The following is a 23,036-nucleotide window of genomic DNA, read 5'->3' on the forward strand; positions in this document are numbered from 1 at the left end:
CTAGATTTTGTCAAATGCATTATCTGCATCAACTGAGCTGATCATGTTTTTTTCCTTTGTTCTGCTAACGTGGTGCATTACATTAACTGATTTTCTTATGTTGAACACCCTTGCATAACGGCTAAATCCCACTTGATCATGGTGTCTAATTCCTTTGATGTGCTGTTAGATACAGTTTGCTGGTATTTTTCTAAAAGGCTTTTTGCATTTCTATGCATAATGGATATTGGTATGTAGTTTTCTTTTCTTGTAATACGAGAAAAGAAAAATTTGATATGAGGATGATTTTGACCTCAGAGAATGAGTTAAGGAGTGTGCCTCCTCTTCAATTTTTAAGAAGAGTTTGAGGCAGATAGGTTTTAATTCTTTTTGGAATATTTGATAAAATTCCCCTTTGAAGCCATCAGGTCCAGGGTTTTTCTTTGTTCGGAGGTTTTTGTTATTTGTTTTTGTGTTTTTTTAAACGTTTTTTTAATTGTTAAATATAACATATGTACAAAAAAATAGAAAGAAAAAGCAATGATTTTCAAAGTATATTTGTTGGGAGGTTTTTGATTATGAGTCAATCTCTTAAGTGGTTATGGTTTGTTGAAATCTTCTGTTTCTTCTTGAGCCACTTCTTGAGCCAGGGTACATAGTTTGTGTGTTTCTAGGAATTTGTCCACTTCATCTAGATTATCTAATCTGTTGGTGTATAGTTGTTCATAGTATCCTCTTATAGAGTTTTTTTATGTCTGTGAGGTCAGTAGTAATGTTCTCCCTTTTATATCTGATTTTAATTTGGTGTGTCATCATTCTTTTTTTCTGTCAGTCTAGCCAAAGGTTTATTAATTTTATTGATCTTTTCAAAGAACCAGCATTTAGTTTCATTGATTCTATTTTTTTCTATTTCATTTCTCTCTGCTCTGATCTTTAGTTCCTTCCTTCTGTTCACTTTGAGTTTGGTTTGTTTCTTCTCTCTCTTGAGTCTCCAATTTTGAGGTAAGGTTTCTGATTTGAGATAGTCCTTAATTTTTTTCCTTATTTAAAAATATATAAGCATAAAGGGCTATAAATTTCTCTCTCAGAGCTACCTTTGTTGCATTAACAGTGAAGTTTTTTGGTATCATTAATAAATAATAAAATCACCAACAATTAGTTTTTCATGTGACTTAGAATAAGAGTCCTTGACTTTGACTCTTCATGGCTCTATTAAAATTTTTTCTCCCTCAAAATCACAGTTTCCAGGCTATTTGCTATTTATATTTTCATTATTTGAGGTATATTTTAAGGCATTTGACCTAATGCAAGAAAACTGATCAGAAAAGAATGCAATCACATTAATCACAGAATCAGAATTATTGTATCAGGCTTCAGAAATCTTAAGAGGTTGTTGAGGATCAAATGAAAGAGCAGATACTATCTTTGCCTTGAAAAAGTTAAAGCAGACTCTGAAGGGGGAACCTGTGCAGATAATTGTTGTAATTATCAGGAGGACCCAAGTAGTTATATTGTTCAGAGGCTATTCTACCTGTTTGGAAAATAGGTGCAGGTAATTGAGAGAACTTTCTTAAAGTATGGGCAAGACCAGCTTCAAGAATCCATCTTGTAGGGGAAACCTGTGTAAACTAAACCTTCCTGGTACCTATGCCATTTTTGCATAGTCAAGTAGGTCAGGAAACATTTTAAGTTTCTTAGAGAAGGCAAAAACTCTGGATAAGTGGTATTGAGAATTCTGGGAAATAGCTAGTGAATGTTTTTACTTGGTTTCCTAAGATTAAGGATCAGGAAGTTTATCCCGGGCCCCCCTTCCATTTTCTTTTACATATGCCTAGAGAGCCAGAAGTTCTCAGAGAGGAAAAACTAATTAGACTGATGCAATTGTACAAATGTTGATAGTATTAGATCAGAAAAACTGGGCCACATACTGGCTTAGGCAAAGCACAATTTAAAAAATGAGTTTAGGGTTGAGATCTGGTGAAAAAACAAAATACAGATAGTTTTGAATCTAAAGTATAAGGGCATCAAGAATAACTTACTTTTTATGCTAATGGCACATTTTTGGAGGGATTAAAAACAGCAGAAGGCTGTTTAACTCATTTTTTAGTAAATTGATAAATAAGGAAGTAAATGTAAGTCAATCTTAACTGAATGCTGCATATAAAAAGTGAACAACTGAATCTTTCTATAAAGACAGTCTGCTTCTCAGTATCACATTTATATTTTTAATGTATTTTATGGAACTGATAATATTATTGAGGATTTTGAATTTATCTTTGTCTTTTAATCATTAGTTAATATCAGCTTTCACTACTCACCTAGTAATATGGTTCTCTGTGTTAGTAGTACAGGAAAAAAACATAAGCTATATGGCATTTATTATTCTCCAGGCAGTCGCAAAATCAAATAAAGCAAGAAATGAGACTCACTGTTCCCAATTTCACATCTTTTCCTGAGTGCAAAATGATCTGGGTTTAGTGAGAAACTTTTTGCCCCTGAAACCTCAGAAAATGTTCACTTGGGCTAAACTCAAGAAAGGTTAGCATTAAAAAGAAGGGAAAAGACACATTTTAATAATCTGAGTGGAAGAAAGTATAGACTTTATAAATTCTTAAAAGGGGCTCATGGCATGTTTATGATGAATTCGATTATCTTGGCCTTTGAGAGAACTTGGGTAAATGTCTTGTTAAGTAGGTTGAGAGTGGTATCAGTGAAATGGATTTTTGTGGGCACTAAACTCAGTTCTGGCTTTCCTAGTCTGTACATGCCTTGGCTTTTCCGCCTGTCTCAGGTATGTTTGTAACAGTTGGAGATTCTGGGATTGATTTCCTCTACTTCACATAGACAAAAGCCAAATAGTATTCATATTTCATTCCCAAATTCACCACAAGTCCAAGCTTTTGCCAAATATTCCAGTCCAGAATTTATTCCTTGCAGACTTCCTTTCTTATAAGGTGTTATTTATGTGAATGTATCAGAATTTGATAACATGACTTTTAATTAACCAAAAGGCAATAGCAGTACCCTAGATGCTACTTATGAGAAAGTGTCTGTACGATAACAGTGGTCTTTTCTTGGAGAATTATAAGTACATATATCGAAATGAGCTGCCAATGCCTAACAATAAAATCAGACTTGACAAAAAAGTTCTGGGTTATATGTAACTTAAAATGCCCTTTTATTTACAGATTGGAGGGTTCCAGCTGATCTTCCTGTTGATACTTATATTCTTGCATAGTAGGAAAATAATTCCAGGAATGTGAAGTGTGGGGGAGATTGTTGCTATTATCGCCAAATTTGCAATGATGATGTGGCGCTTACCAACGGGAATGCATAGTTTGGAGAGCTACTTTTGGATTTTGGTGGGGGCTAAGAAAGGGAGGTTAGGTAAGATATTTTATGTCAAAGACTGAAGATGAATGTATTTCGATGAAACCTGAAGGGAAAGGGGAAGCCAGAGCTTGTGATTTTACTTAAGCTACAGTCATTAAAAATATGCTAATTGGAGCAAAAAACAATTATTTTTTTCTATCACAGTTCTCTGAGGCCCCTCCAGACTCTACTGATAAAACTAAAGTTAACTGGTGATAGTATCACTGACTTATTGTGCAATTTGTTATCCCTCCTAGGTAATTGTAATTTAACAATAGCTTTCTGCACTTCAATGCAAAGGAGTGACTCATGGTAAGCCTTTTAGTTCATTTTCTGTTTCTTTTTTTTTTCCTAAATACTACCAAAAGAGATAGATTAAAATAGTCTTCTAGGTCTTAGGATCAATTCAACAGCTATTTAATAAAAACTTATTATTTGTTAGAGATTGTTTTAGCTATGGGAATCCAAAGATGAATAAAATACAATATTGGCCCTCCATGAGTAACTGAAGATATAACTGGAATGAAGGTGTTAGAGTCTTCTAGGCATGGGCTGAGAGTCCCTAAGCAAGAAGGGCTTTTCATTGTAAGAGTGTGAAGTGTAGAAGTTAGGGTTAAAAGTCATGAGATTCCCTTTGGGCATGCGAATCACTAATGCTTGACTTCTCCTTGTTCAGGAAACAAGTCTTACTTATATCCATAATTTTGGCACCTGGAGTCAGACTGGTTCCATAACCTACCAATTATGACCTTGAGCACATTACACAAGCCCCAAATTCTTCATCTGTGAAAATTAGGAATAATAAATAAGTGCTTATTTTTGCAAAGATGTCATTCAATATTCCATGCAAAGCACATAGCACAGTTCCTGGTACATAGTAAGAACTCAAAATATGTTGGCAAATGTAACAAAAAATTTGGTGTACCATGTGGCCCAATCTGCACATTTTGTTGAGTCAAAGGAAATAGATATCCGACTCCAGATATCCTCATAAATAATTAGGGTTTGGTGTTTTTTCTTAAAAAGGCTGGCCCTGATATTTTATAAAGCCCAGCATATAAGAAGCTTTCCAGTAATACCCTCTTGGCCTTGTTTTATCTCTCCAAATTCCACAGCATTAATGGCAGCTGCTAAAAACCTCTTTCACTTTCTCAGGACCCTGATCTGTCACTAAACTCATACCTTCCTTGTTGGCCCATTCATACTCTTGCTTATGCTCCCTGCCCAGGTAATGACCTCTTCCCCCAACCCCTATTCTCCTGAAGTGTGACCAACTCCACTATGCATGCCTTGGAGAAACCCATGTCTTCTTCCACTTGGAGAATTTATTTTTTGTAAGCATTAGTCCTCTTGAAATTTTGATGGAGTAAATGTCTTTTGTTATTACATAGTAATAACCATTATTATTAAATGAATAATCAGTACATGACTCTGCCACTGTATCTTCAAAGAAGCCATAGACAACAAATGAACTGTGTCCCCAATAAAACTTTGTTTTACAAAAACAGGCAGATCATAGTTTGCTGGCCCCTGTGTAGAGCTTGTTGGCTCTTGTAAGGACTTTGACTTTTACTCTGACGATACAGGACAAAATTAGAGAGTTTAGGCAGAGGGGTGAAATGATCTTTCATTTACAAAAGATTATTCTGCTTCTGTGTCGAGAACTAACTATAGGGGAGCAAGAGTAAAAAGAGAGGAACAGGTGGAAGGTTTACTGCAAAAAAGGATGGTGTCTTGAAAGCAAGGAGTTATGGGATTCTGAAGATATTTTCAAGACAAATATTTATAGGATTTGCTGGTGAATTGCTTGTCAAGAAAAGAAGAGTAAAAGTCTTGGAGTGGATGTCCAGTCAGGAAACATTTAGATGCAGGGGAATGCTGGCCTCCCTGGTTTTATACAAAAAAGCTGGCTCTGTGCAATTGTGAAGTTGGATGGGTATTCATTGATACTCTTTTTTAAATGAGAAAACCATTGATCTGCCTCATTTTGTAGTTTGAGGAGATTTAAGAGAGAATGTGAGAAGTTCTAATGACATACCTTTCAGCTCTATGCCTGAAAATTCTAGTCTGACTGGTGAAAATTCTCTTAGCCTGTAGGGGGTGATGGTTGCCTATCTAATAAAAAGGGAAAAGGCTAAAGTTGACTTGATTCTTTGCATTATTTTACAATTTAATGTATGGAGAGCTGAACCTTAGTTATATTTCTAATAAATTATCTACCTATTTCCTCAAATTTAAGATGCCATTATGCTTACCCACCCAAATAGAAAAGCATCATTGCCAATTAAAATGAGATCCAATACCTTATCACATCAATAGTGAGACACATTCTGGTTTTAGAGCTTGTCAAAGTGTTAAAAGATATGCATTAAAATCAATGAAATACAGCATGATAAAACAGCAGCAATGTAAACTGGAAATAAATGAAAATAGGGGCTTTTGTATCAGGTGCCTGCATTTTATAATAATGCTTTATTTATCTGCCTCTTTGAAGGTTGTAGCGTTCACTATACATGAATTTTCAGAATAACTGGTGCAACTGATAAAAATAACTCTGGTTTAGTTAACTATAAACTGTTAACTATAGTTAGATAAACTATAACTATACATGGATGGATATCTTCTTAAAATATATTATACATTTTACCTAACCCAACCACTTCATCTTAAAAAGATCACACTGAATAATATTCTACCTTTTTATCAGTGACTCAAAGTCATCATTATAAATATTTTATTTCAAGACACCACTCTCTTTTGCTTGAGTCCTACCTTAATGGCTGAGCATCTCTGTCTCCTTCGGAGATTCCTTCTCATTTCTTCAACTTCTAAACATTGGGACACCCCCAGGTTCAGTCTTTGCACATCCAGTCTTCTCTTTCCACAATTGAGCCTCAGGTGAGCTCATCTGACTTCATGGCTTTAAATACATTAATTATTACTCTCTGAACTTCTCTCACTTATAGCCTATTGTGCATTATCTTTTCCATTTGGATTTCTAATGAGCATCTCAAAGTTGACATCGCCAAATGAACTCCTCATTGTACCCCTGAAATTTCTTCCTCTTGCAGTCATTTTGATTTCAGTAAATGGCATTTCTATTCTTCCAGTTGTTCAGGTAAAAAAATTTAGAGTGATCTTTGGTTTCCTCTCTTTCTTTCATACCACATATACTAATGCGTTAGTAAATCTTTTTGGTTCTATCTTCAAAATATATTCAAAATCCCAGCACTTCTTGCTATCTTAATACTACCACCTTCTCTCACCTCTCCCTGCTTCCACAGTTGCCTCCATTCCACTCATTTTCTACATGGTGATTATAGGGATCCTTTAAAAATGTGATCAGATTTTGTCATCTCTGTGCTCAAAATACTCCAGTGGTTTCACAAATCCTTCAGGGTAAAATCCCAAGTCCTTCAAGGCCCTACATGACCTAGTCCTTTACTTCCTCTCTGAATTCATCTTCATTCATTCTTCTACTGACTTTGTTTCAGTCCATTGGCTTCTTTTGTGTTCCCCTAACACAAGATTTCTCAACCTAAGATTTCTCAAGGCATATTTCTCAATATGCTTTGTTTTGGGGGCAGGGGGAGGGTTGTCATATGCATTGTAGGATGTTTTGTCACTTGCCAGGCCTTTCCTCAGTATATGTCTCCAGGCATTGCCAACTGTCGTACAGGGTCAAAATTGCCCCTGGGGAGATCTTCCCTGAACTACAAATATGCTGCTTCCTTAGGACTTTGCACCTTCTTTCCTCTCTGCTTGGAACACCTTTCTCCCAAGGACCCACATGGCTTTCTTTTTTAATTCTTCAGTTCTCTGTTTCAAGTATCACGTCAATATAATCTAGCAAAATCACCTTCATTTTCTGTCAACTTTGCATGGTTTTATTCTTCTTTGCTCCATTTATTATTGCTTTACTATAGCTACTTAATATGTCTAGGTGTTTTCTTCAATGTGGAGGGAGCACAAATAGGGTAAAACTCTTGGCCTCTTGCTCGCACCAGTCCAGTTAAGTGGAATGACTTATCTGATTGGTAAACTTGGTAAGAATAAAATGACATTTCTGGCTTAGTCCTCATTTTTTTACTCTTGGAGATGTGTTTCCCACAGTCAGGAGGCTTGCCCTGCGTAGTATTTGTGATTGTGTGGTTAATTTTGCCTCAGTCTGAGGTTTAATGAATCACCTTTACCAGTAACAAAAGTATTATTTTAATCATTGCATGCTTTTCATTCTTATATCTCAATTTATTCAGAGCTTAGTCAGGAAAAATGAGTGAGGTTTTTACAAGACCCCTGAGATCCTGACCTCAGATGAATTGAAAAAATGGAACAAAAGAAAGGACTGGAAACTGGGGAAATAAAACAATGGGTGAATGATTGAGGATCTTGGTTGGTGAGAAGTGAGTAGCTTTTGGTTTGGGACTTTATTGTGTGGGTAAGGTACACTGACCTTAGGTATTTATTAAAGATTATACTTAGCAGTTTTTAATCACTGTGGTCTAGGCAAGAGGCTTTAGTCCTTAGGCCACGCAATAGTTTGGATGACTATTTCTTACACAGGTGTTTCCATTGTCCACTATCTTTCTACAGAGGCAAGACTGCAGGTTCAGGGCCTCAAGAAAGCAGGGCTTCTTGGGCTTCAGCAAGGGCACAGGAATCTCTTGGGCCTTGGCCAATGCTGACTGTGTGGGTAGCTCTGGCAAATGTCAGCAAGAAAAGGTGGCCCCACATTCCATTCAGTATTTATAAAGAAGGGTCTGTGGAAAGCTATTTTTGGATTTGTGTATACTTTCCATAGATTCAACAGTTACCCTTCACGTGTCTTAAGTTGATTCTTTAATTTTATAAGGGAGAAATATTCTATAGGAAGAAGTTTTTGTTTGTTTTCTTTGTTCGGTTTTTTTTAGGTCTAAACAATCTTGAACAGAAATAGAGGAAAAAGCCACTGAAGCCTAAAACCAAAGATATCTCATCACAAGAGTAGGTTGAACATGGTGACCCTAGAGAAAGCCCACATTTCCTTTTCTAACTGGGTGCCATAAAGAGAGACTCAAAAGGGAAATGGAAATCAAGATATGCAAAAAGGAAAAATAAAGTTATGAGGGAAAGAACTGGCAATTGGGGCATTTACCAATGCACAATTTCAACCTGAACAGAAGACGGTAATTTTCAAATGCCGCCCACTGAAAGAGGAGACAGGATGCATAGGTAGATTTCCCATCCCCCATATGCTAAGTGTTTAATGCCAAAATGAACCTTTCACTGAGAGTTCTCCCATCTGAGGGTAAGTTCTCCAGGTCTTGGACTTTGGACAACAAGCGTAGGCTAGCAGACATCTTGGTAAAAATGCCTATTCTCATTTTTATAGATAACATAGAGTCTCTACAGCACTAAATAGTTGGTTTAAGAATTTTTTTTTCTGGGATAACAGTTCTGGCAGTGGGGATTTGTTTATTTTCTAATTTAGTGGGTACTGGCTGGTTTTGTGACATACTTGTGTGTCTAATTAACTTTTTGGACTCCATAATGAGGTACATCAAAGCCTTGGCACTATACTTCTGCAGCCCCCAGGCAAAAGGCAGTAAGCACACACTGCAACTGATGAAAAGACCCAAACTTCACCCAGGCAGCAAGAACCCGTTTAGGGCAGAATAAGAAACTCAGGAAGAAGAATTTTAGACCTGAATTTTGTTGAACTTTAATGTACATAAGCAAGAATATTTGATGCCTTTGAATTTTGATAATTTTGAGCATTACATTGCAAAGAGATTTAATCTTTGAACTTGAAGTTTTTCTCTAAAATTATGTAATGGAAGGGGTTTATATCCTAATGTGGGGCATCTCCAAGTCAACATATTATTACAGAGTGCCTTTAATTGTTTATTTTTACTAAAGAACTTCTAATATGTTGTCTTGAACCATGTGACTTTTTATAATTATAATTATAATTAGTGAAATAGAATAGGGAGGGAATTTCCAAACCTGGCGCAGATTCACCTTGAGCAGATTTAATTATCATGCTATTACAACCCATTTTAGGGTGTTCTGAGAGCAAATATAAGCCAATCATTCATAATCACAAGAATAGACCCCAAAAAGCAGTGGTGAAGTTATTTCATGAAGACAGCAGCAGGATTGTCCTAATAAATTGCTGATCTGTACTTTGAGAAGGACAGTAGAACCCATGATTGACATTAGGCTTAATGGTTAAGCACAATGGATTAAAAGTCTGTGGTATGTTGAAGAAGGGGGCGGAAATGTTGATGTCTCTTTCTATGTCCAGAGAGCTTAATTAGTATAATTCTAATGATATCTCTCTTATCCTTTTCTCATAGCATGCCTGAGGAGAGGAAATGACTTATCAGATATGAAAAATTTGGAAAGAATCAACTGCATGCTTGGGGTTCAGATCCTCTGTTGGGAGAGAGCTTCCTAATGAACTCTCAGCCTCCTCCTGGTCCTATCTGCCACAAGTCTTAACCTGGGTAGTTCTTCACATGGAGACCACCTACCTTGACCAGGCTTGCCAATGACTGGATGGTGTCTACCACTCAAACTTAGTCTTAGTTAGATAAAATAGATAGAAATAGAGCTGATATTTTGACCTACTATCAATCACACTCTTCTCTTTAAAAAAAAAAATTGCATGAAATCAGAGCAGAGAATAGTTATTTATTGAATTCCCTTGAAAATAGCCATACTTATCACTTCCTGATATGTTATATATATATTATGTGTCTCTCTGGTAAAATACAAGTTCCAGGACAAAACTTGTTTTGTTTGCTGCTGTATCCCCAGTGCCTGGGACTAACAGAAGGTTGGATCTCAATAAATATTTGTTAAATGAAGACATCAGTTATTATGCCTTGACAAACTGGAGTAATGACTTCAGGAATGATTGAGGTTTCCTTGCCTTAAATATCAACATGTATATTGTGAACTGTTAATCTTTCTTTGCCTTCCCTTCCTTTTCTTTCTTCCTTCCTCTCTGACCAAGTTCTAAATATTTTTTAGTTATCCTCTGCACCCAGCCCCTCTAATCTACTTTCTATCTCTGCAAATCAGCTATTTCTAGTCCTCTCTTCTAAGTGATATCATACAATTTTTGTCCTTGTCGGCCTTATTTATTTCACTGAGCAAATGTTTTCAGGTTCTTCCATGTGCATCATGTCTCCTAACTTATTCTTTCTTACAGTCAGGTAATATTCCATTGTGTGTCTGTACCACATTTTGTTTATCCATTCATCTGCTTATGTACACTTGGGCTGTTTCCACCTTTTGGCTATTGTGAATAATGCTGCTATAAACATTGGTGTATAAGTATCTGAGACCCCATCTTCACTTACTTTGAGTATATACCTAGAAATGGAATTGTTGAGTCATATTGTTATTCTTTTTGAGAAATTACCACATTACATTTTTCAGTGGCTGCACTGTTTTACATGACCAGCAATAAGGCATTAGAGTTCCAAATTCTCTGCATCTTTTCCAACACCTTTTATTTACTATTTGTTTTTCGAGGCATGATAGATATATATTTAGACAAATAAAAGTTGAACAAATGTTGAGTAATAGATCTGAATTACAAGAAACACAAAGGAAGTTCATTAATCATCATTAAATGCAAATTAAAACCACACTGAGATACCACTACACTCCCATAAAATACCCTAAATTAAAATTGCTAATAATACCAACTGTAACAATGGATGTGGAACAATTGGAACTCTCATATACTGCTGGCAAGAATGTAAATCTGAACAACCATACTGTTTGAGATGAAACAGGAGATCTGTTTGCAATTTCTGCTGAGGCTGACTATTATATATACCCCTTGACAGCAATTCCACCTCTGGTTATATATATATATCTCAAGATCAATGAATGCTTATGTTCATAAAAAGATATGTACAAGAACACCCAATCAGCACTGCTTATAATAGCCCCAAATTGGAAACAACTGAATTGTCCACAACACTAGCATCCGTAAATAAATTGACAAATATTCATGTCATGGAAGACAGCAATGCAATAATAAGTAAGGAGCTATTGGTACACGCAAGGATATGAACAGCTGTTTAAAACATGATGTGAAAAAAAGCATAATATGGAACAAAAACAGCTTGATACAAGAGTATTTATACTGTATGAGATACCTTTTTTATGAAGTTCATGAATAAGCAAACTAATCTACATCAACGCAGGTTAGATAGAGGTACATTTGAATGTGGGTATTGGTGTGAATTATAAAGAGGTTTCTGGGGTATGGTAGTGTAATATATTTATATATATAACTTTTTGCATGTTTACATGTATTTTATTAAATAGATTTTTATTATGGTACAATTTTAGATTTATAGAAAGTTGCTGAGATAATTCAGAGACTTCTTATGCCCCCTTCACCCAGTTTCTCCTATTGTTAACATCCTATATAATCATGAGTACATTTGTCAAACTAAGAAATGTAAATTGGTACATTAATATTAGCTAAACTCCAGACTTCATTCAGACGTAACTATTTTTTCCATAGCTGGCTTTTTTCTGCTCCAGGGTCTAATCCAGGATAAACTGTTACATTTGGTTTCCATGAAATTTGTTACTGGAAAATGGGGTGCATTTTATAGAAGGGTTATCACAATGCTCCCATTTTAAATGAATATAGTAAGCTTTTATTGTGTACACCAATGCTCTAGGAGTTTGTCAGCAAATCTGATTACTTCAAGGTAAACAATAAAACCAGTTCAAGGATAGGTCTGAAGACCAAAACTTGCTACCTGATATATTCATAAGGATAATTCACCTGAGATTCCTTAGCACTCAGGTTGATTTCCTTTTGTATTTATTGAGACTTGTTTTGTAACCTAAGATATGGTCTATCTTGGAGAATGATCCATGTGTACTAGAGAAGAAAGTGTATTCTGTTATTGTTGGGTGAGGTGCTTTCTATTGTATCTGTGAGGTCTACTGGTTTAGAGTATTGCTTATGTTGTGTATTTCCTTGTTGATCTTCTGTCTAGAGGTTCTACCTACTACTTTTTAATAATAGCCATCCTTGTGGGTATGAAGTGGTATCTCAATGTGGTTTTGATTTGCATTCCCCTAATAGCTAAGATGTTGAACATCTTTTCATGTTTATTGGCCATGCGTATATTTTCTATGGAGAAATGTCTGTTTGAGTCCTTTGACTATTTTTTAATTGAGCTGTTTGTCTTTTTGTTGTTGCATTATAAAAGTTCTTCATATATTCTGGATATTAAGCCCTGATCCAATATATTGCTCACAATATATATTTTTTTCATTCTGGAGCTGATCTTTTCACTTTCTTGATAAATTTTTTTGATGGCCAAAAGTTTTTCATTTCTATGAAGTCAAATCTATCTATTGTCTCCTTTCATTGCTCTTACTTTTGGTGTCATATCTAAGAATCCACTGCCAAATCCCAGTGGATGAAGGCCATGAAGATTTGTCCCTATGTTATCTTATTGGAGTTTTATAGCTCTACCTCTTATATTTAGGTCCTTGATCCATTTTGGGTTGATTTTTCTATATGGTATGAGGTAGAGATCTAACTTTCTTCTGCATGCAGATATCCAGTTTTTCCAGCACCAATTGTTGAAGAGATTATTTTTTTCCTATTACATGTACTTAGCACCCTTGTCAAAAATCAACTGATCATTGATGTGTGTGGGTGTATTTATAGACTTTCAACTGCGCTCCACTGGTATATTTGTCTATCTTTATACCAGTACCACATTGCATTGATTACTATAGCTCTGTAGTACAATTTTAAATTGGGAATTGTGAGTTTTTCAGTTTTGTTCCTTTGCAAATTGTTTTGACTATTTGGGGTTCCTTGACATTCCATGGGTTTTTCCATTTCTGTAAAAAAGTCTTCTGGAATTTTGATAGGAAATGCATTATATTTGTGGATTACTTTGGGTAACATTGACAGCTTAATGATACTGACTTTTCCAATTCACAAACATGGGATTCCTATCATTTATTAGGTCTTCTTTAAGTTCTTCCAGGAGTGCTTTGTAGTTTTCAGTGCACAAGTCTCTTATATCCTAGGTTAAATTTATACCTAGCTATTTAACTCTTTTAGATACTTTTGCAAATGGAATTGTTTTATTTCCTCCTCAGATTGTTCTCTGATAATGTATTATTGCATGTTGATCTTGTACGCTGCCATTCTGCTGAACTTATTTAATATCTTTAATAGTTTTCTTGTGAATCTTTGAGAAAAAAATATAGTCATACTGTCTGCAAATAGAGATCATTTTACTTCATTCTTTCCAACTTGGATACCTCTTGTTTGTTTTTGTTTGCTTGTTTCCTTGACTAATGGTTCTGGTTAGAACATCTAGTACAGTGTTGAATCGTAGTCAAAACAGCCATTTTTGTCTTGTTTCTCATCTTAAGGGGAAAGCTTTAAGTCTTTCATTATTGAGTGTGATGTGATTTGTGGGTTTTTCATGAATGGCTTTTATCGTGTTGAGAAAGCTGTCATCAATTCTTAGTTTTCTGAGTTTTTTTAATCAAAAAGTATGCCAAATTTTGGCAAGTGACTTTTATGCATCTATTGAGAAAATAAGTGTTTTTTTCTTTGATCTTATATGTAGTGTATTACATTGATTGATGTTCATACCCTTGCATTTCTGGGATAAATCCCACTTGATCATGGTGTATAATTTTATTCCTAAGAGTACTAAAGAAGTTCATCTCTTACTACGCTCCACCATCTTATTTTCCAAGCTTCTGTGTACTTAGAATAAATAGCTTCAAAACAAGTGCCTAAGAATCTTTCCTTAATAAAGTACATGGACCTTTGATAATGATTGAATCTGTTGCATAGCATTTTTCTTACATTCTGGGTGAGAATGTAAGAGCTGAGTGAGTTTTTACTAGTGAAATTTTTTGGTAAATGACATCTTGATAAGTGAGCTTTTATATTTTATTATTATAAAATTGAGAATTGTGTACATATGATTTGAAATTGATGAGAAATAGATTATGTTTTACCTATGTCAAGGCCAACAGACAGCCATGTTATATTTACATGTTTGGCTTCAATTTACCTAGGCTTTGTTTTTTAAATGTTTTCCTTTAATGCACTCTTTGTCTGACTCTTCTCCTCCTTCTGGATTTAAGCCTATATACTTTTGGACACTCATGTATATCCTCAGGCACTCTCATTACTTAAATTTCTTCCCCTCTTCTGTGGCTAACCCTTGGTAATGTTAGGGTTTTGAATTAGGAATGGTTATAAGACAAAACCACAGGTTTTAGCTTAATTTAATACATTTTTTTCTGTGTTGGGGTTGTGAGTTCAAGTTCGGTTAAGAGTATAGCTTTTCATTGACGTTTCGTTATTGTTGTTATTGGCCCTGATGTTCAAAATTTTACTTGGAACCTCAGGAAAGGGGTAGTTATGGTAAGATTCTGGTATTCCTGCAGTCAGTGGTCATAATAGCATCTTAATATTATCAAAATTCCACTACAAACCAAATGAGGCTATTTTCAATAGAAATAGTAATAACCAACCCATGGTTGGCAGCTTTTGAGATGGCCCCAATGATCTCTATCTCCTGGCATTCATGCATTTGTGCAACCCCATCCCCTGGAGTGTGCTTTGGACCTCGGACTTGCTGGACTGTGATTCTGAAAGCCAGCTGCCATGCAATAAGCTGCTCTAGGCAGAGACTCACAGTAAGGTACTGAAGGCAGCTCTGGCAACAACTGGTGAAAAACAGAGGCCCTCAGTCCAACATCCCATGAGAATTTAAGTCCTATCAACAGCCACTGAGTGAGCATGGATGTAGATTCTGTCTCTGCGGAAGGCTGAGATGACCGTAGCACTGCTGAAACCTTGATTGCAGTCTTATGGAGAACCTGAGCTAGAGAGCCTAAGTAAGCCATGTTTGAATGCCTGACCCATAGGAACTGTGAGATCATAACTGTGTGTTGTTTAAGGCCATTAAGTATGGGGGTGTAATTTGTTGCTCAGAATTAGATAACTAATACACATCCTAAATCTATCATGAAAAATTATTTTTAATAACTTACCTCTCAATTATGATCTCATTCAATTTTCATTAAAAGCAAAGAACTGGAAATCACCTGACTTGCAAAAGGATTTGTTACCCAGTAATTAGAGTCATTTACTTTCTGAGAATTATACCCAAAATACTTTACCAAGACTTTATCAAATAATCTTCGGTAAAGTCTCTCACCTTTTCCCTTAGAAGCAACATACTCAGAAAATGTGGAAAAAATTAAATAATAATGTTCATAGATTTTTGCCAATACAACATTTTTATATATTTTTATCTTTTTCCATTATTAAGTACAGTTTTCTTAAAAACCTTGCAGTTGCAAATTTGACTCATTCAATTTATATACCATATATACCAAAAGCCTAATTTACAAAGTCAATCTTTATGTTTAAATTAATTAACCAAGTTGGACTTACTTTCAGTCAGAAAAACCCTGACTTTATTTAAAATTTTTAATTAAACATGTTAATATGTATTTAAGAATCTTATATAAACCGTTGAGAAATAAGTTATGGTACACACCCTGTAAGACCCCATCCAAGAACCAACCAAAGTGCTGGGTTTATTTTTTGCCTCAAAAGTGAAAAGATGGATTGGCCTCTGATGGAGGAAGGAGAAGAAAGTGTGTTTGTCAAGTGTTCATCTCAGTAAATGAGCACCAGGAAGAATTTCTAAATTTGTAAGTAGATAATTTTAATTTCCTTCCTTATCTTCAGTATGACAATGCATGACTTTTCATAAGGAAATGCCTTTGGCATTTATGTATTTTGGGGGACCATAAAGTTGTTTGTAAAATAATGCTATTAATCTTGTTCATACAAATATATTATTATAGCTATTCTATGAAGGAAGATATCCTCCATAGAGTAGGAAGATATCCTCCAAAGAATAGATCTGATAATTGTTTATTCATTGGATTTTAGGAATTACATGGAACACTTTATGTGAAAATGTCTAGTATAAATCTTAACACTCTGTAGGCACAGTTTTTTGTTAATGCATCGATTTAAGAATATTAGGCAGTGTTCTAAATGTAATGAGGTTAGCACAGTAATTTACGCCATGTACTTGTACATTTGGTAAGTGTCCAACAAGCGATACCTATTGTTGACTTACCCTTGTGTCCTTTCGAGTACCTAACACATAGTCTCTGTGGTTGGAGATTTGCTATACACGTTGTATTAAAATAAGGAAGGATTTGGGGGAGAAATAGTCAATGGCTGCAATGGACAGGTGAGGGCCTCAGGGGGTTAGGATATCAGGAGGTCAAAGAATGTGAGTAAATCTTTGAGGTTGCTGAAGATATTTCAGCCTCCACAGTTTATTACCTATGTATTTGCCTGTGTGTGTGTGTGTGTGTGTGTGTGTGTGTGTGTATGTAATGATTGTCACTAGCCCAGACCTCTCTTCTCTAGAAGGAGCAACATAGAACCCTGGTCCTTAAGATAACATGAGAATGAAAGCTGGCTGATCCAGTGGCTGTTTAACTTTGGAATGGGCTCCCAAGTGAGGTTGTGAAATCCTATTCTCTGGCTGCCTACGAAAGTAGAATATTTTCTAATCTGTCTGGTATGTTAGGACAGAAGATGAGATAGGAGTGCAGAAGAATGGAGATACCCTCTGAAGGTCCATGCAGTCCCAAAGTGTTGTTTGTTTGCTTGGTTTTGTAAAGGAATGCATAGTGTTGGGTAATAGGGAAATAAAACTGTCTCCTATCAATAAGACATTTTAAAAATTAGGATTTGTAGTCCTTGGGAATTTTCTCAGAAACTAGTCAATAAAATATATTATTCTTCTTCCTTGTAATCTTAATTTTAAAGGATATTGTCTACTTTTATACTTTGTATATTTTTTCTATTTGTGTATGATTTATATAGTGTGCCTCATTGCAATTGTTAGACAGATTTCCTTTTTCTCCTAGTTGGTGTGCTTCTTCCAGGAAGGTACCTTGTCTTCTTTATTGCTATATTCTTAGATCTGGCATAACCCTGGGACTTAGTTTGGGCTGAATGAATTTTTGATGGACTAAACTGATCTGGATAGAGCCTGCCCCTATAGCACTTAGTACTTCTTTCAAAAGCATTTATTTTACTCATTTTTGGGTTATTGCTATTTCCACTTACTTTATCTTCAAAATTACATTTTGCTGTTCTTATGTCTATGATAGTGTATTTTATGGTTAAGAAATGGATCCTAATGGACTAAAACTCTGCTTGTGCAATATTTATTAGCTATGTGACCTTGTCTAAAGTACTTAATTCTCTATGCCTCAATGTCTTCATCTGTAAAATGGGACTATTGACAAGTGCCCATCTCAAAGGTTTTTGGGGAGGACTAAATGTAATGAGGTATATAATGAGGTTAGCACAGAAATCTGTGCTATATACTTGTACATATGGTAAGTGTTCAACAAGCAATACCTTTTGTTAACTTACTCTTGTATCCTTTCAAGTACCTAACATATAGTCTCTGTGGTTGGAGGCATGCAATACAGGTTGTATTAAAATAAGGAAGGATTTGGGGGAGAAACAGTTAATGGCTACAATGGACAGAGATTTGTATTGGATATTAGTCAATGTTTAAGTATTTAACATATTTTAATTCAATGTATTTTAATTATTCTTATCATAATAACTATTTTTTTTTTCACATGGGCAGGTACCGGGAATCGAACCCAGGTCTCTGGCATGGCAAGTGAGAATGCTGCCTACTGAGACACCATGGCCCGCCCTAATAATTATTTTTTAAGAAGATGTTCTCACCTAAACCTTTGTCAATCTTTTTTATAGCCTTAGAGATATTTACAACCTTATTTAACATTATGTGTTTTCTCAAGTTTGTCCCTTTTACTCTACTAGGAACATTCTCACAAACTATCATGGATTGTGAGGATCTCATTTCAAAGAATGAAATTTTAACATGTTGTTCCAGATGGAATCAGCCTTTCTTGAGTGAAGGTAATCTCTTATTGGTGCTTTAATTTAGACATTTTCACAGCCTTAGACCTATGAACTTGCAATTTAATAAGTTCCCCTTTTATAGTATGGTATATTGCATTCTGACAGCTTTAGAAAACCAGTACATATATGGAGTACATTTATAACACTATGTAAATTTAAAAATTTTAGCATTTATTTTCTCAGGGTTACACTATGGGAGTAGCTTTAGAACCACTTAGAACATTTTTTTGTTTCTAAGATAGAAATAGTTAACATATAGAAATTCTACTGTTCATTTATTAATCTTTAAAGTTCAACAAGTTCAGCTCCATCTATCTCATTGCATTTTTACATCTCAAAAAGCATTAAAAATTAAACTAGGATGATAGTTGAGCTGGTCATTTGCCTGTTTGCTCTCAGATCCATTTCTGTGGCTCTCTTGAAAAATGCCTTCTGGCTAGGTTTGGCCAGTCCCAGATGCTGGTAGGAGATTGGAGTACAAGAGGCCTGGATATTTCAAACTCCCTTTATTTGTCTGACACTGATTATAGCCTTCTTTGGTCCTAGTTGTCTCTGGGCAGACACTAATAGAACCAGCTCTTATGGCACAGCTTGGCTTTAGGGCATGGTCCCCTCACTTCTCTCTGTTTTTGCCCTTGTGGACCATGGTGTGCTACCTTCTGTTCCTAATTTCTACATTACCTCATTGACCCACCTTTGATTTATCAGCTCTTCCAAACACCTTTAGAGTATTCATGTCTTTGTATTGGATTACCTGCCTTGGGCTCTAACTTTTATGGTAGGTTATTTACGCATTTTAGCAATTTAGATAGATTAGCAGAATTTTTGCAGCAGACCCATAGTAGACAATGCAGAAGTTTCTGGAATGTTCCTTTGAGTTCAGGGAGTAAAAATGTATCTTTTAGATCAATTTTAAGGACTTGGCTACTTCAGACAACTATTTCTGAGACCGCAGTTCGTACATTATCAAAATTTCTGTTCTTTGTAGTTGTAACTTTGCCTAACGTTCTTGTTCAGTTTATGGGTAAAAGACTGAGCAGAGGAAAGAGAATGCATAACTGTGCATTCCTCTTGTCAAGTCGGAAACTCTTCTGTGACCTTTAGGCTTTTCTGCATTGATCTTTAGTTTTCATGGAATAGGGAATAGCTGTTCTCAGAAAGGGCTGGGAGCTTCTGTTTGACTGCTAAGAGGGTATAATGCAGTCAGACAAGGAGGCTCAGCATAGCTATGAAAGATCTTTCTCCCCTGCTCTCATCTTCTCTCTCACAAGGAGGAATATTAAAAGTATTGATTTAGTGTTCGCTTCGGCAGCACATATACTAAAAAGTATTGATTTATGCCATGGGAATGATATTAACAGTAAGCTTCTCAGAGTGTTCTGGATATATGTCAAATCTTGAGCAAAGAAAGTGTCAGAAGCAATTGCCAAAAACACCAGGTTACTGCAGGCCCAAATGACTTCCTTTTCACTGCTATTTGATAGATGTAGTACCAGGGATTGGATTTTGTTCATTTGCCGCCTCTGGGTTCTAGTTTTCATTGCTTCTAATTCTTATAGGCTCCTTTGAAAGATCACAAAATAAGATAACTGTGCAATGATGGTTTCAATCCGAGGAGGACTGATTCCTTCCATTAAATGGTATCATTACTTGATAGAAGAGAATGCTATTTGGAGATAAAGGGCCAGAGAGACCGCATCTATTAATTTCTAAGATGCTCAAGATTCATAGAGCAGACACATAATTTCTTTTCACAAAAACAAACTTGTAACCACATCTAGAACAACAAAATTCTCCAAAGTTCAGTGAGAGAATATTTCCTGCCAATAACTTCATGACCCTCAAATAACTTAAATTTATGGCTTGAGATAATTTTTTTCAAGGGAAAAATAAATTGGTGCTAAACTTTGGCATATGCCTAATGTTTTTTGGACATATTTTGTAAGATGTCTTATAAAGATTGTCTGGAAAACTTCTTCACAACTTTGTATATTTTCTTTTATCCATTTCATTGCCAAAATGAATTAATCTAGGGCCAATAACTGTCTTTCAGTCTCAGTCTCTTTTTTTCCTTTTAAACCATCTGAGACTCTTATCTGAGGTAGTCGTCCAGAAGACTAGTGATGGTTCTAGGTAAAGATTTAGACACTGAAGTTTAATTCAAAAAAACGTTTGCTTATTATCTACTCTGTGCAAAGCAGTTGGGATATAAGGTGAGTGAGGCAAGTTCTTCAGACAATAGTTTCTCAAATTTTAGCACTTACCAGAAGTACATAGAGGGCTTGTTTCACCACAGATTGCTTGGCCCCACATCCAGAGTTTTTGATTCAGCAGGTCTGAGGTGAGGGACCAAAAATTTGCATATCTAAAAGCTTCCCTGATGCTGCAGGCCTGTGGATCACGAAAAGATCATAAAACATATGATTAAAATGTTACTTGTATAATGTATTAAGAATTCACAAGACTGCACAAGGTAATTTAATGAGGGAGTGATTAAGCCCATTGTAGGAGGGAGGTGGTGGTCAGAGAAAGCTTCTGTCAAAGGATGACACCTTAGCAGGGTTTGGGACCTGAATTTAAAGAGGAAAGGAATTTCTGTTAAGAATTATCAACACATGGACATGTACAGATGTGTGGCAGAGCCTGATCTATTCATTCATTCAATACATTTTAACTGAATACCTATTAGGCCTTGATAATAAAGTGATGAAAAATAATGTGCTTATGGAAATTCTCACTAGTGGATGTCTTGGCTGGAGCATGAGTGACAGAGTGGAGTGATGGGAGATGGGCCTGGAAAAATGGCAGCAGCTATTAGTGACTCACAGATGGTATGTGTGCCATGATAAGGAGCTAGGATTTTACCCTCTAGACACTGGGAGGTATTTTGGGAAGATCCCCTGGCAGCAGTGTAGAGAAAAAGTTGATGGGAAACAGAACAACAGTGCCACAAGGAAGACCAGTCATAAGCCTATCAAAATAGTCTGGGCAAGAGATGATGAAAGACACAACAAAGTTGTATTTCATTTGTTCATAATATGACATTTAAACATAGTTTTTGTACATGTTTTCCCCTCTATATGCCCATCACTTATTTTCTTCTTCCGTTTGGAATGATGATTGCTTAGAAGCTATGTGCTGAGTTTCATATTAAAAGTTATAAGGTCCTATATGGATTTTAGCTTTCTTTCGTACTGATTATCTTGCAGAACCACCTAGGTGAATAACAGGGAGTAATTTAGAAAGTTGGAAAAATAAAATTGATGAGTTACTTTTTGACTATTTAAAAAACCATCTTTAGATAAGTTTTTTCCTGTTAAGTTCTTATCTCTAAATCTAGTCAGTGAGTCTACTGGCATTCTACATTTAAAACTGTCTGATGGGCAGGACATGGTGGCTCAGCAGGCAGAGTTCTGGCCTGGCATGTACAAGACCCGGGTTCATTTCCCGGTGCCTGCAGATGCTAAAAAAAAAAAAAAAAAAAAAAAACCTGTTTAATGTATTATGGAATAGTTTTGGGCATTGATAAAATTTTATATTGAGGACAGAACACAAAGCCTGTATTTCCTTTGGCTAACTCCACGGAATATTAAATCAAGGTGATGAGACTTACACAGGTGACCTTCTTTATATTGAAATTTTCTTTGGCCAATTTGTGTCTTTTTTGTTTTTGACACTTGCCATGACAAAATGACTCACTTGGTGAAAACATAGTTTCAATATCTGTGGTAAGCAGAACTTCTAACATGTCTCCCTAAAAATGTCATGCCTAATCCCAGGAGTCTGTGAATATAAAGAGATATCATGCTCATGATTATGTTACATGGCAAGTTGACCTTGATAAAGTGAGAACATCCTTCTGCACCTGATCTTATCACATGAGCCTTTAAAAGCATGAGCTATCTCTAGCAGGTAGCAGAAGGGAAAGCCAGAGGGATTCAATATGTGAAAAGGATTCAAGCTACCATTGCTGATTTGTAGATGGCCACAGACAACTGAGAAAGAACGAAAGTGGTTTCTAGGAGCAGTGAGATGTTCCCCTGTTGCCACTTAGCAATGATATGGGGATTTTAGACTTACATTTACATAAGAACTGCATTCTGTCAACAACCTGCATTAGCTTGGAACTGTATTTCTCTCCAGCCAGGCTGACATCTTGATTTTGACTTTGAGAGACTATGAGCAGAGAACCCAAAGGCAATCTGGATTTCTGCCCTGCATAACTATGACATAATAATTGGGCATTGTTTTAAGCTGCTAAATTTGTGGTAATCTGTTATGCAGCAATTGAAAACTAATAGAACATCCTAAAATTTTAATTCATGACTGCATTTGAATATTTTAGACTTCTAAGATTTTTAAATTCTGAAGGTGTTAGTAAAAAGCATTTTTTTTTGGCATGGAAATTCAGCTGATCTAAGGATTAATAGATTTTAAAAAAAATGTAGATCTTTTTCTCTATAACATGAAGAGAATACCCATAGCATCATGCTCACCTTATGGAGAGTGGCATTGTGAACCCCAAATTCAAGCTGAATGAAACAAGTCAGAATTTGGGGAAGAAAGAGTTAAGGAATACATTGGGTAGAGATTTGTACTAAATGATTACTGCTAAAGTTTAATTCTCTGGACTGTGGGGGAACACTTGAGTTTTTGTCACAAATTA

The 23,036-nt window shown here is 35.7% G+C and overlaps 1 long non-coding RNA gene across 4 annotated transcripts in view; it reads right to left on the reverse strand.

Moving 5' to 3' along the window:
* LOC143667995 (uncharacterized) overlaps window positions 1–22,574 on the reverse strand; it is a 41,003-nt gene extending 18,429 nt beyond the window's left edge. For 3 of the 4 annotated variants that reach the window (XR_013168224.1, XR_013168225.1, XR_013168226.1), the window contains exons 1-2: window positions 22,451–22,574; window positions 20,635–20,761 (exon numbers count right to left, since the gene is read on the reverse strand). This is a non-coding gene — a long non-coding RNA (uncharacterized LOC143667995). Of the gene's footprint in view, window positions 1–18,639; window positions 20,037–20,634; window positions 20,762–22,450 lie in introns of those variants that run through there. The other variant, XR_013168227.1, reaches the window with a different exon arrangement.
* Between the last annotated feature and the right edge of the window lie 462 nt (window positions 22,575–23,036).

The sequence above is a fragment of the Tamandua tetradactyla genome, chromosome 24, assembly GCF_023851605.1.
Source record: "Tamandua tetradactyla isolate mTamTet1 chromosome 24, mTamTet1.pri, whole genome shotgun sequence".
NCBI lineage: Eukaryota > Metazoa > Chordata > Mammalia > Pilosa > Myrmecophagidae > Tamandua > Tamandua tetradactyla.